This window comes from Acinonyx jubatus, chromosome B4 (assembly GCF_027475565.1).
Source record: "Acinonyx jubatus isolate Ajub_Pintada_27869175 chromosome B4, VMU_Ajub_asm_v1.0, whole genome shotgun sequence".
Lineage (NCBI taxonomy): Eukaryota > Metazoa > Chordata > Mammalia > Carnivora > Felidae > Acinonyx > Acinonyx jubatus.
The window spans coordinates 921,987-938,542 of record NC_069387.1 but is presented as its reverse complement, the minus strand read 5'-3'; the positions used below and the strand labels follow the sequence as shown (position 1 = coordinate 938,542).

Below are 16,556 nucleotides of genomic sequence, written 5' to 3'. Positions count from 1 at the left end.
CCCCGGAGGAGGAGGTGGCCGGGACCTGCTGGGGCCTGCTAGGGCGGGTGGGGGTGGGGGTGGGGGTGGGGGTGGGGGTGGGGAGGCGAGGAGAGGTCACGGCCCCGACAGGCCGCCTACGGGCTTGTGCTTTTCGATCCGGCCGGCTCGAGGGGCTTGGGATTCCGGGGAGCTCCGGGGGTCTAGGGGCCCGGAGTCCCAGGAACTCCAGAGTTCTCGGGTGGGGGCGGGGGGGCCCGGGGGACTCGGAAGGTCTCAGGGTCTTGGGGATCTCAGGGGCCGGGGAACTCCAGGACTCTGGGGTTCTCGAGGGCCCAGGGCGGTCTCAGGGCGGGGTGTTTGCCTCAGGATCCTGGAGGATTCGGGGCACCGTGGTCGTGGCCCGCTGGCGGGGGCTTCCCAGGATCCGACGCCCTGGTTTTGCGTTTTCTGCGGCCTACACCGACTCTGGACTTGTGAATGCAGCGAAATCTTAATGAATGAGTAATGCGACAGCAGAGTCGTCCGCGGGGTGGGGGCTACCAATCTCCCCATCCCGGCCCCGGCCCCGCCCCCGGTCTGCGAAGCCAGACCCAGGTCTGTGTTCCCAGCCTCCCCGCCCCCCAGAGGTTCCCCGGGTGTCTGATCCCTGCCTCCTGGGCTCCTACTCCCCCCGCCCCCAGCCAGCCTCAACTGTCAACCTCTCTCTGATGCCTTGGCCATCGCTTTCTGTCTTCCCAACTGCTTCCCATCTGCTTAAAACCCTCCTGTCTCCATTCCCCGGACATCTCTCATTGCCTGTTCTGTTGGCTAACTTACCTGCCTGTCTCCCCGCCCAGCTTGTCCTCAAGATTTTGCCCTCCAGCTCTTGCTCTTCCTCCATGAAGTCTCTCTTTTAAGGTCCCCTGACGGTTGCCTTGCATGGATTCCTCTGAAAAAACAGATATTTCCAGTCCCAACTTCTCTCTCAATGCCAGTCTGACATTTCCAATCAATTGTGAAATGCCCACCTGCGTGATTTCAGATGTGTCAAACCGGGCATTTCTGAAAATCAAAAACTCATCTTCTCCCTGTAAGTAGACCTAGCCTCACACTGCCATGCCAGAGGGCAGCCCACGCCCTGACTCCCCTGCAGACTGCAGAAAAAGGACTTGCTAAGTCCCAAGAACACAGGGCAGAGAAGACAAAGCCTGATCCAAGGCAGAGGGTTGCAATTAGCCCCACAAAGTGCATTAGGAACATCAAGGGGGGGGGGCAGTGGAGACAAGCCCTCTGGCGTCTGACAGAGGAGAAAGTTGATAAGGGAGGTGCATCTGGACACTTACTACTATAACTTCTGCTAACAGTGTGGCGACTCCCTCAGGTAACACATGTCGTGGTAAGCCTATGGACTTGTGACCATGTGCTGAGCACTATTCGAAGCGCTTAACTACATATGAACTCACTTAATTCCTACAACCCCACAAGGTGGGTGGGTAAACCAAGGCACGGGAAGCTGCTCACTAGCCTGTGGTCAAACAGTTAACAGTGGCAGAGTTGGGTCTGAACCCAGGTGGCCTGGCCCAACATTTTTGTTCTTGACCATTAGCTGTTCTGCTTCTCTGTCACCTTCTCAGATCCTTTCAACAAGTCCTATTGTTGTTACAGAAACTTCCTATGTTCTGAAGTTGAAAATAATTTTGAATCACGATTCTCTCAGCTATTAACTATAATGCCCTTTTTTGTGTTATCAGGAGGTTAGATAAATATGCCTCCTATGTCTCCGTGGCACTTGCACAGAAAGCCTCTGGGATAATCAGGACTCTGTGCCCACAGTCACCTGCTGAACTGCTGGACAGCCCCGCAGAGCTCTGCTGGTGCCCTTCCTCTCCCTCGGGCGCCCGTGAGTTCCCTCAGCCTCTCCCATCGCCCTCACGCTTACGTGGCCGGATCCTCCTTGAAAATCCAATATTTAGGTAAGTCCAACCAATCCTTGGCCTCAGACAGACAACTATCCTTTCTTGAGCTCCTTCCTCCCTCTAGGCAAAAATCGAACAACTTCTTACATTTCTACAGGTCATTAACATTTACAAAGTGCTATACTTTTTAGTATCAACAGTATTCCCAACAACTTTGTGGTGTGCGGTTAACATAGGATTACAGGTTTGCTTCTCCCCAAAATCACGTGGCTCTAAGTGGCAAACAGGATGGGACCCCACTGGCCTGTAAATGCAATCGTTATATATAGACAGTATATGGAGGGGACAGAACTGTTTAAAATGGTAATAATAATATAAAGTCAATATACGTGATGTTGTTGGTTTTACACAGAACAGTTGAAGCCTACTTGGTCACGTAGAACAGAAGAGGAACCGTTCTTTGAAAGAAACCCAAAACAGGACTCTTGACAAAGAGCAAATACATTAACATGTGTGTCAGAAAAGAAATGTGAGGTAATTTTGTAAATCTTATCAGTAAAAAACTGACAGGCCTTTCATATTTTTACTGTTCTCTCATGAATTTGGAATCATATTTGCCAAAAAAACAATAAACACTTGCCATGTGAAGAGTCCAAGGCCTCAAGTCCCCACCCCAGCTCTGCCCTGTACAAGCTGCATGTGCTGTGGTGGGTGAGTCAGCTCCACGGAGCCCTGGCCCCTCCTTGCCAAGTGGAGAAATCATGTCCACCCCCAAAGGATTGTTTTTGGTGATTAGTTAAGGTACGTGCACAAAAGCATAAGTCATAAAGTAAGAGATGTTAATATGAGGGCTAACTTTAACATAATTTTATATGAAAACTTTATTGGGTCAGCACAAGGTAATGTACTTCATTGCCACGAAGTATATTAAATGTTAGATATCTTTTTTTTTAATGTTTATTTTTTGAGAGAGACAGAGGGTGAGCAAGGGAGGGACAGAGGGAGAGGGAGACATAGAATCCGAAGCAGGCTCCAGGCTCTGAGCTGTCAGCACAGAGCCCGACACGGGGTTTGAACTCACAAGCTGTGAGATCATGACCTGAGCTGAAGTCGGACACTTAACTGACTGAGCCACCTAGGCGTCCCACTTTTTCTTTTTTTAATGTTTACTTATTTTTAGGAGAGAGAGAGAGACAGAGAGAGAGAGGGAGTGGGGGAAGGGCAGAGAGAGAGGGAGATGCAGAATCCAAAGAAGGCTCCAGGCTCTGAGCTGTCAGCACAGAACTTGACACAGGGCTTGAACCCATGTACCCTGAAATCATGACCCAATCCGAAGTCGGACACTTAATTGATTGAACCAGCCAAGTATATTAAATGCCAGATTTCTTACCAGAGATTCTTGGCTCCCACACGTGGCAATGAAAGCATCCCTCCAAGCGCGTCGTCATGCACAATCTGAGTTCTTTGCTAGCTTTGTAAGGGACAAGAACCAGCACATGAACAGAAGAGACGTATGGAACACCCTCCGGTCATGGTGCGTCTATGGGTGTGACGTTGGGGGAGGGGCTGTGGGAAAACGAGGCCACTCGCAGGAGCTGCGCAGCCGGGAGGCGTGTCTGAATGCCCAAGCCCCGCGGTCCGGAGCCACACAGCCGGGAGGAGGTGCCCAGCATCACACACCACCTGCGTGGTGATGAGAATCATCGTCCTTCCCTTTGCACCTGCCCTTTGCCTGGCTCAGTGTGGCTTCCTGGGGACAGGTGTGTGTCCCGAAGCACTAAGAGGGTGCTGGTGTCTGGGGGCCCTTTTAGAGGAGAGTCGGAAAGGCCACCTGCAGTGAAGGCAGGTCACCAATTCTTGAGCTGATTTCCACCGTGTTTGAAGATGTCTGGTGACTCGGGCTCCTCAGAGGGTGAGCCTCGTGGCGGAAGTAAGCCTTGGCTGTGGCGAAGGACCCTCAAGGGTGCCCTGCGGTGCTTTCTGGCAACTTCAGCCAGTTGGGGTCCGTCACGGCAACAGGCTGTCTTCCATGCCTGTTGTGCGGAATTGGTCTTCTCTGTTGTACTTTCTTGTTGCTGTGATTCTCACAGATGAAAAGTACGTTTTGCAGCAGAATCTGTGCCTGGGGAATGTGATCAAACTTCTTGCCTAAAAGGAGCCTTTGTGTGGGTGTTCGTACTTCGCCTTGCGTAGCTGTGCGGTATCAGTGTTAGGACCCTGCCTGTCCGTGAACACTTCTGATCCACTGTCCACAGGCCGGTGGCTTGGCGCAAGCCTGCTGTGCGGTCACCTTTCGCTCACTGAGTCACCATCACGGGACCTTGACCACGTACCTGCCCCTCCCGTGCACCTCGTGCAGTGCTTGGTGATGGGGCTGCCGTTTGCTGTTCCGGACGGCCGGCCACACCTTCACACAGCGGGACGTGTCCGCCCTGTGGTGCGGAGCCGCCTCCTCCCTCCCGCGCTCCAACCTCACCACCCACAGTAGAGTTCCTTCTTTCAAGGAACGGTCGGTTAGGTTCGTCTTTCGGAGTCTGGGGCTGTTACCGCACTGGTGGCCGGCAGAGGCCTGGCTTAACCCGACGGCCCAAGGACTCTCTGCGGCAACTCACTACTCATCCTCATCCGGAGAACATCTGGTTCCGTGCTACAACTTCCCAGCTAGAAGTCACTGGTTCACACGTTTCAGATACGAAATGTAAAAACCAAGACCCTTATTAGGATGCGCTACGGCACAGCGATTGTGGCCCATTGTGTCGGAGTCTCGAAAACGGCCACAGGGTATGTCTGGGGATACCCAGGAGCCCCCATCCTGTGTGGGAGCGGCATTCCCAAACTTTTGGGGAACGCGGCCTGAGAAGGCTCGTAAAGCTGCAGACCGTGCGTGAATGCGGGGAGAGTCAGAATGCTTTCTCGGCCTTTCTGATGGAGGCCGAGGGAGCCAGAAGGGAGCACAGATTCAAGATGTGGCTGCCACAACCCGGTGTTAGAAACACATTTGCCCACAGTGTCAACCCCACACGTCACCAGCACCGCTTTGTAGTGAGGTATGCATTGGCATCTGCCGTCTTGGTTTTGGCCACAATTCGCCTCCCTGTGGAAGTGATGTGCTGTAAGAGAATCCGAAAAACCAAAACGCGGAGCCCCACCAGACTCCAGGCAGTGGACCAGATCTGGATGACGAGTGGAAATACTTTGTGATGCCCCAGTGTGAATAATAGGACACGAATCACAGAGGGTTGTGTCTTTCCACCTGCACGCATCTGCTGCTTGCCTGAGGCAACGGGAGATCATGTGTTGCTTGTGACCACCCAGTGGTTCAGATCCAGCCCCTACGACCTCTGGGGGGCTCTCCACGCTGGTGTGAGAATGACAGCACCTGTAAGTAGGGTGTGAGCTGATGGAAAGCAGTGTGCTGTGACCACAGCCCAGGACACACGTTACAGGTGACCAGAGGCAATTGTTCGAATTTCTCAGCAAGGCCCCTGGTGCAGCCAGCCGGTCCAGCTAACGTCACCCTCCTGAGACCCAGGTCTCGAGGGTTGTTCCCACCCCGTGCTCCCCAGTGGAGCCCGAAGGCCAGCCTGCGGCCGGCGCCCCTGACCCCTTGCAGTCAGGAACCTCCTTCTGAGCACCAGGGCGTCGGCTCTTCTGGCCTTGACCTGTGAGGCTCTCCTACCACCAGGCTACGCAGCCTCCTCGCGACAACAGAATCACTGTGGATGACGTCCACTCACCCACAACTGAAACTCGCGCTACCAGGAAGAGCCGCGGGGCTTGATGGCTGGCCAGTAGACTGCATAAATACAAGACTCCACGTGGCTCGGCTTCACGCCAAATGTCAGAAAGGGAAGGCCAGTGTGCCCCCCAACTCTTGGGCTTGGGGAGCGTGCACGGAGTGAGACCAAGAGGGCAATGAGTGAAGGCAGTGTGGAACAGGATGGTCTTTCCCGTCTGTGTGACTCCTGCCGAGACCCACACGGCGGATGGCGAGTCCCCGAGGGTGGAGCGCCTGGGAGCCACCTCTCAGCCGGATGCGGGGCTGGTGTCCCTTCCACCCTCCAGAGGAGAGCCAGACGGCCACATTCATTCCTCTTGCTACACTCTTGCTCAAGGTCAGCACGAGGGGCCGCGAATGCCGCTCACTTGTGTGGGGAGGTGGGCGCCCTTGGCCGCCGGGTGGGTGGAAACTCTCCTCGGATCGGCTGTGGCCACGGCCACGCTAGGATCCCACCCTCGCCCACACTTTTGACGGGGCGACTTTTGATTGCTGCAACGCTTTGTGGTAAACATCAGGGTTGTCATCAGGAAGCGTGCCACGTTATGCTTATGACTTTAAACAACCCAGTTTTCAAATCTACTTTGGAATCTGAGTGAACGTGAACTAGTCCACGTCTCCGAGGTGACCTGGTGCCAAACACTTCTCCGGGTTGGAGACACTTCCCAAGCTTCCCTGTGGGCCTGTTCTTTGGACTCTTGTCAGCAGCTCCCCCAACTCTGCTAATGAGGTTTCTGATATCGTTGGACTGTTCCAGAACATTCCATCTGAGAAACGCTGGCAAGCCTCCTGGCACCGAGAAAGATGCTGCTTGTGAGTGACTGTCAGCCTCGGCTCTGCATCTGGAGAACCTGGTTATCTTGGGGTCTGTCCCCCTAAAAACCCTCCAGACTCTTTTCTGCAGCCACCTTGAATCTCATTCCACCCAGTGCTCACTGCACAGAAATCAGACTCTGAACTTGCCAGGCTCCTGAGTCTGGGTGGAGTCTGGAGATGGGTCGGGTCTGGGTTTCCCATTCCGCAGAGCCCGCCGGACTCGCCTCGCCCAGGCAGTGCTGCGCCCCGAAGCCTCTTCCAGGCCTGGCGCCCTCCCCCAGCTCCCCCATCCTATGGCAGGTGCTGCCCGGCAGAGTTGTGGCTGCCGGGGACCGAGCAGGGGGACACGGAGCCGGCACCCAGGCGGCCGCTCCCGGAAGCTGGCAGAAGCATGCTGCTGCCCGTGTAGACGCCTCCTGGCATGGAAGGGCTGGACCAGCGCCGGAGATGAGAGTTCACGCCTCTGTGCGGGTGCTTAACCTTTCCTGCCTGTTGACTTAGGAGCAAAGCCAGTCAGGAAATAGGCCCGAGAGCCAGAGGGCACCCAGCCCACGTCAACTCAGTACCAACCGAGCACCCATTGTGCTCACCCCTGACATCCTGCACTGCGCAAATGTCCCCAGCAGCAGGGGATTTGGGCCACAGAGTGAAAACCCACAGCGGTGTGAGTCTGTGTTCTCCACGTCTCATACCTGCCAATACCTATATTTTCAGAATAGATTTTTGAAGGGCAAACAACCGTGTATCACAGAGTAAGATGTACACCCCAACCCAAGGATCTTAGAGCAAACACGGTGAGTGAAATAAGGAAGTTACAGGCAGGGCACGAAGGGCGGTCTCCAGAAGAGGGGGTTCAGGCAGGGTGGGACCTGGGCGAGGGGTCCCAGACACCTCTCCGCACGGTTCCTGGCAGCGGCTGGGCTGTGACGATGGTGCTCTCACTGGCTGGTCTCACACGGCTGTGTTTTAATTCTGATGTCCAGGCCACCGCCCACCAAAACTGGAGCAGAGTTGGTTATATATATATATATATATTTTTTTTTTTGGTTTATTTTGAGACAGAGAGAAAGGGTGCACACAAGTTGGGGAGGGGCAGAGAGAGAGAGAGAGAGAGAGAGAGTATTCCAAGCAGGCTCCACGCTGTCAGCACAGAGCCCGACGTGGGGACTGAAACACAAACTGTGAGATCATGAGCTGAGCAAAAATCAAGATTCCGACACTCAACCGACTGAGCCCCCCAGGCGCTCCCCCCTTTTACTTTCTAGAGAAGCAGTTACCAGATCACTCAGAATTTGATGTGGCTTGCATTATATCCCTGCGGGACAGCATGGGCCCAGATCCTCCAGGCCAGGACTCCTAGGGACGTCTGGTTGACTTCTGTCTCCCTCCTGGCCCCACCCCTGCCTAGGCTCCTCCTGGTCCAGGAGCACTGGTGAGTGTCCTGCCCTGGCCTGCCCAGGCGCTGTCCGCCTGCCCTCCTTGCACTGATTGCACACAGTACTTTGGTGGTTTGGGCGCCATCTGCCTGGTACCCACTGGCTCCTTGAAGGACAGACAGTAGCTGATTCACAGGTCCAACTCTGTGTTTGTGTCAATCAACCAACCTTCACCGCCGGGAGGAGGGAGGTAACAGGGACCTGACTGTGAAGACTGGGCACCTGAGTAACTTGCTTTTTCCGACAGTCCTCATTTATATCAGTGCTCACAGTTGTGACAGCTGGGCAATCATTGGATGTAAATGGGCAGGTCCTCACTAGATTCTTTCCAAGGGCTCCCCTCTGGGTACCATGCCTGCAAGGTTGCAGGTGCCAGCACTCAGCCTGCGGCCCCAGTGCCTGGTGAGCATCCGGGGCAGACACTCGGGCCTCGCTGGCTGTGGTGCGCTGGGAAGCTAAGTGTGCTTGCTGGGGACGGTGGGGGGCAGGGGTCGGACACAGACGAGGTCCTAGTAGCTCTGCTATGTGTCAGGGGCGGGGCTGTGGGGACGGAGGGCCATCTGCCATCTTGTAACCCTGCGACCACCCCGCACACCTGACTGTAGGTCACTCAGACCCCTGTTCCTTCTCTCCCCTTGCCCACCTGGGACTGTCAAAGCACCTGCGCCCATGTGCACCGTGCACATGACATTGGAGTTTGTTCTTGGTCTGTCTGTGCATCTGTTCATCTGAGGTTCTGACTCCGAGGCCAGGAGGCCAGGAGGCCAGGAGCTGGGGCTGGAACGAGACACCGCTCCCCACCCCACCCCTCCCCCTCGGCAGCTGCAGAGCCTTGGTGAATTGTTTGCTTCACTGAACCTCAATGTTCTCTTCGAGAAACTGGAGATAATGAAAGCACGTACTGAGGCAGGAAGAAAACTGTCCCCAAAGAGGTCCATGTCCTAGTCCTCAGAGCCCGTGAGTGCTACCTTCTGTCACGGAAAGGGATATGATTATGGGCATGGAGCCTTGAGATGGGGAGAGTGCTCTCGATCATCTGGTCCCCTTCTAAGTATGCCCGTTCTTAAAAGTGGGGACTCTTTCCCCACTGTGTCACAGAGACATGTGGCCACAGAGGCAGGGTCTGAGAAATGACACGCCGCTATCTTAGAAGATGGAGGAAGGGACGTGAGCCAAGGAATGTGGAAGCTTCTAGAAGCTAGAGAAGTCAAGGAACAAATCCCCCAAGTCAGCTTATAAATCCGGGGCAATGTCCGTGCTTTGTATTTTAGTATACCTCACAGTAGCTAGAATGGTGCTGGGGCCATAAAATAATAAAATTTAGAGATTTAGAACTGGAAAGGATCTCTCCGATGATTTTGTTCTACCACGATAAGCAATGTGTTGATCACAGATGGATGGCTGGTGGAGAGATAGATGGGTAAGTAGATGGGTGCTTGCGTAGATAGATGGATGGGTGCGTGGGTGGATGAGTGGATGGACGAAATTGCTAGCAGCCTAAAGTGAGGTTTTGAGATATTTGTGGGATTTCTAAATAATTTCAATCCTTTCATCAGAGTTCAACCTGTCTCTTTTCCTCTCTTTGTAAGCCATACATAATAGAAAAGTTGACTGAGTTAACTCTAACCTGAGTTAAATATTGATCCTTGCGAACTCCGTGTTGAATAAGACCAAAACATCTATGATCATTTACATGTAACACTCAGATATCATGTATCCTTCAGGTTCATTAAATGCATCAGAATGCACTAGATCCCAAAAGGGGAGGTGAAGAGTGAGGAGGTTTCCAGGTTTCTGGAGACGCACAGATTCACCTATAATTCATCTGTCACATGGAACATTGGCGACAGAAGGGAGAGGTTGAGAAACTTTGGGTAGTTCAGGATTTATTCATAGGCTTGGCACACTAGAAGACATGATGATCAAAAATATGGCCCTTAAAATACAAATGCCATGGGTTCTCAAAATAGTGGAAATGGAATCATTAATATTGAAGCACAAGAGAACCAAACAAACCGATTCTCCTAATTTCTGTTACTTCTGTGAGTTGTTACTACTCCTCTGGCCTTGCCCCCATTCCTAAATTGGATCTTTCATGACCTCAGATCAAGTCTGTCACTGTGAACACTACTGTCTTCAGAAAGCAGTCCAGGCTGCGGACCTCCCACAAGGCAGTCACCAAGGACAGGGGCCTCCTTGTAGCCCTGCTACACACTTGTCGCTGGCACAGCCCTCTCCCAACAGATGTTGGTCGAGTTCATGAACTAATCAGTTACATATTGTTATTTAGCCAGTTTCCATCTTTGCATTGGGACAGACCTCAAGCCCAGAGATGGTATGAGACTTGACACAGCTAGTTAATGGCAAACCACAGCTGGAATCCATGTCTGTCCATAACTATGCCAACACTTTTCCACCTTAAGATACTCCAGAGAGGGGGCTCGTCCTCTCCTGTGGAATGAGGCCAGGGCCCCGTGGGGTCTCATTGGACCATAAGGCTTCCTGTTCCCAAGTATTGGAGGAGTCTCTGGTTTATTAAAATCATCGGAGTCATTCAAGTTCCTGTTCCATTTATAGCCCAGCCATCAGATGAGCTGTGGTGGCCCTATTTCTGTCCCAGGCTCTTGGTGTCAGGGCTGGCTCCTTTGGGGTCATGGAACAGGATTTCCATTCCGGACTTGCACCACATAGCCCCAAGGATGGATGGCAGGTGGCTCAGAGCTAAAGTTTCCAACTGAGACGCATCCATTCAACACGTGTTTATTTCATACTAACATGTTGGGCACTGCTGTAGGCTCTGGGGCACAGAAGTGAGCAAATCAGAAGCCCACACAATGGAACACTACACAACCATGAAAAAGAATAAAATCTTGCCATTAGAAACAACATGGATAGACCTAGAGGTTGTTAGGCTAAGTGAAGTAAGTCAGACAGAGAAGGAAAAATACCCTATGATTCCACTTATATCTGGAATCTAAAAAACAAAACAAGACAAAAAACAGAAAGAAGCTCATAAATACAGAGAACAAATGGGGTCTGCCAGAGAAGAGAGGGTTAGGAAATAGATGAACTAGGTGAAGGAGATTAAGAGGTGCGAACGTCCACTTATAAGTAAGTCAGGGGATGAAAAGTACATAGCATAGGGAATATCGTAGGGAAAAAAATCCTGCAACTTTAATGAATTCATTTATCAGTGCTAATAGTTTTTTGGTGGAATCTTTAGGGTTTTCAATATGGAGTATCGTGTCATCTGCAAAGAGTGAAAGTTTTGCTCCTTCCTTGCTGATGTGAATGCCTTAATTTCTCCATCTTGTCTGACTGCCGTGGCTGGGATTTCCACTACCACATTGAATAAAAGTGGTGAAAGTGGACATCCCTGTCTCGTTCCTGATCTCAGCAGAAAAGCTCTCAGCTTTTCACCACTGAGGATGATGTTAGCTGTGGGGTTGTCATACATGGCCTTTATTATATTCCGTCTATACTTTGTTGAGAGTATTTATTGTGAATGGGTGTTGACTTTAAAGTTTTCGCTCTGTACCCATGGAGTACGATTTTAGTTGCAGATTGTTCACATATGGGTCACGTTAAGAAAGTTTCCTTCTATTCCCAGTTTATTGAGTGTTTCCATCATGAAAGGGCATTGAATTTTCTTAAATTCTTTTTCTGCATCCATTAAGATGATTATATGTTTTTTTCACCTGCATTCTATTAATGTATCATATTCCACTGATTAATCTTCATACGTTGAACCATTCTTGCAATCCAGGAATAAATGCTTCTTGGAAATGGTGTGTGATCTTTCTAATATGGGGCTGAATTCAGTGTGCTAGTATTTTGTTGAGGAGTTTTGCATCAATATTCATAAGGGATGGTGGTCTATGGCTTTCTTGCAATGTCTATGTCTGGTTTGGGTATCATGGTAATTTGATAACTTAATTTTTTTAAATCCTTGCCTTTTAAAATAAATTCCAAGGATGGGGTGAATATAACTTTCTACATAATTAAATTTGGTATATTCTAGAACAGGTGCAGTTACCTGCCTAAATGTACTTACTAAAAAATATTTCCCATTCCTAGTTTTGTAACACCTGAGAATATCACTTCAATTATTTCGAGGGGTTTTAACATATCTTTCAAAAGTTTTCAAAACAAAGTTATACTTAATTCAGCTTAATTAAAGAAGTCCTTTTTGGGGTGTAATATTGCAAAAATTATACGATAAAGATAGATATCAAATTTCAAATTTCCTTTTGAGAAAATTGCTTCCCCTAAAACATTTCCTTTCATGGTTTTAAAGACACGTGTCATACATTTTGACACTTAAACCCAAATCTGAATAGTTTACTTCAACCATTATGCAGAACTATTCCTTTTCTAAAAGGGTAAATTGCTTCTATTATACAGTTGCAAAATACCTAGGAAAAAAGTAATTTGCACCTCCATTCCTCTCTAACATGTATTCCTTTTGCATGTCTATGAACTTCATATAAATTTATAAAATTTTATAGCATTTTCTGATATTACTATAGCCAGCCACATTAGCTCTTTTGAAATTAGATTTTGCATGGTGGGTCTTTTTCTGTCCTTTTACTTTCAATCTACCTATGTCTTTAAGTTTAAAACATGCTGAAAGGGGCGCCTGGGTGTCGCAGTTGGTTAAGCGTCAGACTTCAGCCAGGTCACGATCTCGGGGTCCGTGAGTTCGAGCCCCGCGTCAGGCTCTGGGCTGATGGCTCAGAGCCTGGAGCCTGTTTCCGATTCTGTGTCTCCCTCTCTCTCTGCCCCTCCCCCGTTCATGCTCTGTCTCTCTCTGTCCCAAAAATAAACGTTGAAAAAAAAATTAAAAAAAAAAAACATGCTGATGTAGATAGAAGATAGTTAGATTTGGTTTTCTCCCAGTCTAATGATTCTATTCGAATATTCAGACTATTTCTAGCTAATGTAATTCCTGACAAAGCTGGGGTTAAGTCTGCCATCTTGCTCTTTGTTTCCATTTGTTCTTTATTCTTTCTTTCCTCCCTTCTTTCCATTAGTAAGTAATTGTTGGTATTTCATTTATTGTTTCTATTGGCTTTTTAGCTGTGTCTTTTTTAAAAATATCTTTTAATGGTAATTCTAGTGATTGCAATACACACCTTCAGTTTATCACAGTCTACTGTAAGTTAATGTTCTAAAACTTCACATTCATTGTAAGAAACGATATAATATTCATTTATTCCTTAGCACATCGCGTTGTTGTTTTACTTTTATGTGCATCATAACCCCCCAATATGCCATCATCACCATTATCATCATCATCATCATCATCATCATCATCATCACTATTTCTTTATTTTTAAAAAATCTTGTAGTATTTTATTTGAATAAAGCCATTAAAATGGCCTGAAACAAAATGATCAGCATAAAAGGAAATTACAGCATCACTATATTTATACAAGAGGGAGCAGCAAGGGGCACATTTGGAAGTGCCTATAACACTGTTCAATCGATCCACGTTAAATCCCATAAAAGTAAGTAGTCAGAATGCAGCGTCATATACATACCATTGAAAAGGAAACGGGAACATTTACAGAGTTAAACTTTTATATAACGTGAGTTTTGATACGCTGTGTTTAAGTTAGCAAAAAGCCTTACAGTTTGTGTGAAATGGTCGTATGCCCTAATCTCACCCACCACTAGATCAAGACACTGAAACTGAGAAGAGTTCCTTCCTTATTTACAGCTTTATTCTTGACATCCCTCTTTGAGACCAAAACGATTGTGGAGCTGACTCGTACCTGGAGTAATTACAAAATACCACAGTCATAACAACGAGAGCCAAAAGAAGTATCGACCATCGTTTTACCTTTCAACTGCTGAGGTCACCTACAACACCGTGCAAGAAAGCACAATTGTGCATTCACGAGTTGACTGTACCAACCTCTGTAAAAATTTAGGAATGAGCACATCCGAGTAAATGGATACTTCTTTATCTCACAGAGTAAAATCAAGCATTTTCTACTTTAAAATTATTTCTGTGTAAAACAAAGACAGAACTCTTGGAGGTCAAACAAGGAAAACAGATAGCAAGTGGAACGCACTGGTAAATCATGAAACAAAGAAGAATCTGCAGTAGAAGTCAGGCAGTATAATCCACAACCTTTTTAGGAGAGTACTTATTCCCAGCAACCATCACATCTCTGGTAAGATCTCATTTAAAAAAAAAAGTCACAAGTTCTAAAAAGTTAATAATCCACTCTCTGAAATCAGATATAAAACTATGACCAACAGAAGATACACAGAGTAAATGGTTTTACTAAAAGCTGTTGACGTTTCCATCAGCAGTAACCATAGGGAGCTGGCTGGTTGTAACCACAGTGTCCGTATCCGTGGGGATAGTAAGTTTCATGTCTATACTGCAGGTAACTGTTACCCCAGGATTGTCCATGCTGCTGATTGGATCGAGTGTCAGTTTGCCACCCCCACCGGTTTGACCTCTAAACAGTCTATTACCTTGCAACTGATCACCTCTGTGTCTCTGGCTCCCAGCAGCTCGGCTATTCTACTCCTCAACAATTGGAAAGAGACCTAGGAGGGCTCTTCAGGTATTCATGGTACTCTTTGACATCTTCTGTGAATGTACCGGCAAACGTCTCTTCAAAATTTGGAACAGCTTCAGAAGGGTCTGTATTCCTGAAATTCCCAGCAACTTAAGGCAGCTTTGCTGTTTAATGTTTATGTTGTTTCCATCTCCGGCCCACAGCGTGGCCAAAGGATCTCCCAGTACTTCACCTCTCCAAGGTAACGGAGCCACTCCCATTACTATTCTTTTTTTTTTTTTTTTTTAACATTTATTTATTTATTTTCGAAAGAGAGAGACAGAGACAGAGACAGAGCACAAGCAGGGGAGGGGCAGAGAGAGGAGGGAGACACAGAATCCAAAGCAGATTCCAGGCTCTGAGCTGTCAGCACAGAGCCCGACTTGGGGCTCAAACCCATGAACCATGAGATCATGGCCTGAGCCGAAGTCGAGTGCTCAACCAACTGAGCCACTCAGGCGTCCCCCCCCAACCCCCATTACTATTCTTTTAAACAGATTTTTTAAATTTATGAAAAAATAATATTTTAAATTTACCTGTATATTGAATTTCCGGTACCTCTTGCAGATTCAGGTTCCATCTTGGATGCTTTCCCTTAAACCTTAAGAACTTCCTTAGCATTTCTTGTAGTGCAGGCCCATTGGTACAAAATGTTGTGAGATCTTTTTTCTTCTAAAATGTCTTTATTTTTCCTGTATTTTGAAGAATATTTCCACTGGGTATAGAATTTAGGTTGCTAGGTTTTTGGTGTTTTTTTTTTTTTAATTTGTAAGTAATTTTAGAATTTCAAAGATACTATTACATTGTCTTATGGCTTTCGTTGTTTCTTTTTTTTTTTATAAAAATTTTTAATGTTTATTTATTTTTGAGAGAGAGGCAGTGTGAGTGAAGTAGAGGGAGACACAGAACCCGAAGCAGGCTCCAGGCTCTGAGCTGTCAGCACAGAGCCTGATGCAGGGCTTGAACCCCCGAACCATGAGATCATACCTGAGCCAAAGTTGGATGCTTAACCAACTGAGCCATCCAGGTGCCCCAGCTTTCATTGTTTCTGATGAGAAATCAGCTATCATTTTATTTTTTTTCAGCTGTCATCATAGAGTTATTCCCCTGAATGTAATGTGCAGTTTTTCTCTAGCTATATTTAAGTTTTACCCTTTTTGGTAATCTAACTATCATATGTCTAGGAGTGGTTTGTGTTTTTTCTGACTGGGATTCACTGAATTTCTCAGATCTGTGAGTTTGTGTCTTTCATCAATTAAAGAAAATCTTGTCCATTATCTCTTTAAATATAGAAGAGACAGTTCTATACTTTATTATCTCTCTTTATTTTGCCCCATTCCTTCAATTCCTTAGAGTCCTAAGCTCCATTAACATGTATTTTTAACCAATTTATAGTTCCACACATCTTGGACATTGTTTTATTTTCCATTCTTTCCTCTCTAATTTGGATAATTTCTAACGAAGTATCTTCAAATTAACTGATCCTTTCTCTTCTGTATCCATTATGCTGTTAAGTCTATCGAATTTTTCATTTCAGATATTGTATTATTTTTACTTCCAGAATTTTCCTTCTATTAATTTTTTTATAGTTCCCATTTCTCTGGTGAGAATTTTCATCTACTCACCTGTTCTGTCCATCTTTTCACATTTTTTTCATAAATTGTTTTTTATATTTATAAAAAGTCTTAAAGTTTTAAAGTCTTTATCTGCTAATTCCAACATCTAGGTCATCTGTTGGTCTGCTTCTATTCACTTTTTTCTTGATTATGTCTCATATTTCTTGGCATATCTAGTGGTTTTTCACTGTATACTTGACATTGTGGATGACAACACTGTAGAAACTCTGGATTGTGTTACCTTTCTCTATAAAGAGCAGACATTTGCTTATTATTCTGGTAGGCAGTTAAATTTGTGGCAGATTACTTTGATCCTTTGGAAGGCTGGTTTTAATCTTTGTTAAGACAGCTCTGCTTTGGGTTGCCTGGGAGGCTCAGTTGGTTAAGCATTTTACTATTGACTCAGGCTCAGGTCATGATCTCATGTTTCCTGAGTTTGAGCCCCATGTCAGGCT

At 47.6% G+C, this 16,556-nt stretch overlaps 1 long non-coding RNA gene and 1 pseudogene across 3 annotated transcripts; one reads left to right on the top strand and one right to left on the bottom strand.

Annotated features, from left to right (window-relative positions):
- The first annotated feature begins 546 nt into the window (after window positions 1-546).
- LOC106977723 (uncharacterized) lies at window positions 547-14,044 on the top strand. Of its 3 annotated transcripts, none has more exons than XR_008299854.1 (3): window positions 547-576; window positions 880-1,934; window positions 2,527-12,359. It is a non-coding gene; the product is annotated as an uncharacterized LOC106977723 (long non-coding RNA). The 3 variants fall into 3 exon arrangements; XR_008299855.1 differs by lacking the exon at window positions 547-576 and adding an exon at window positions 13,630-14,044 and having other exon boundaries at window positions 583-1,934; window positions 2,527-7,265; XR_008299856.1 differs by lacking the exon at window positions 547-576 and having other exon boundaries at window positions 583-1,934; window positions 2,527-2,678; window positions 3,271-12,358.
- Window positions 14,045-14,224: 180 nt separating this feature from the next.
- LOC106977734 (RNA guanine-N7 methyltransferase activating subunit-like) lies at window positions 14,225-16,123 on the bottom strand (annotated as a pseudogene).
- Window positions 16,124-16,556: the final 433 nt, after the last annotated feature.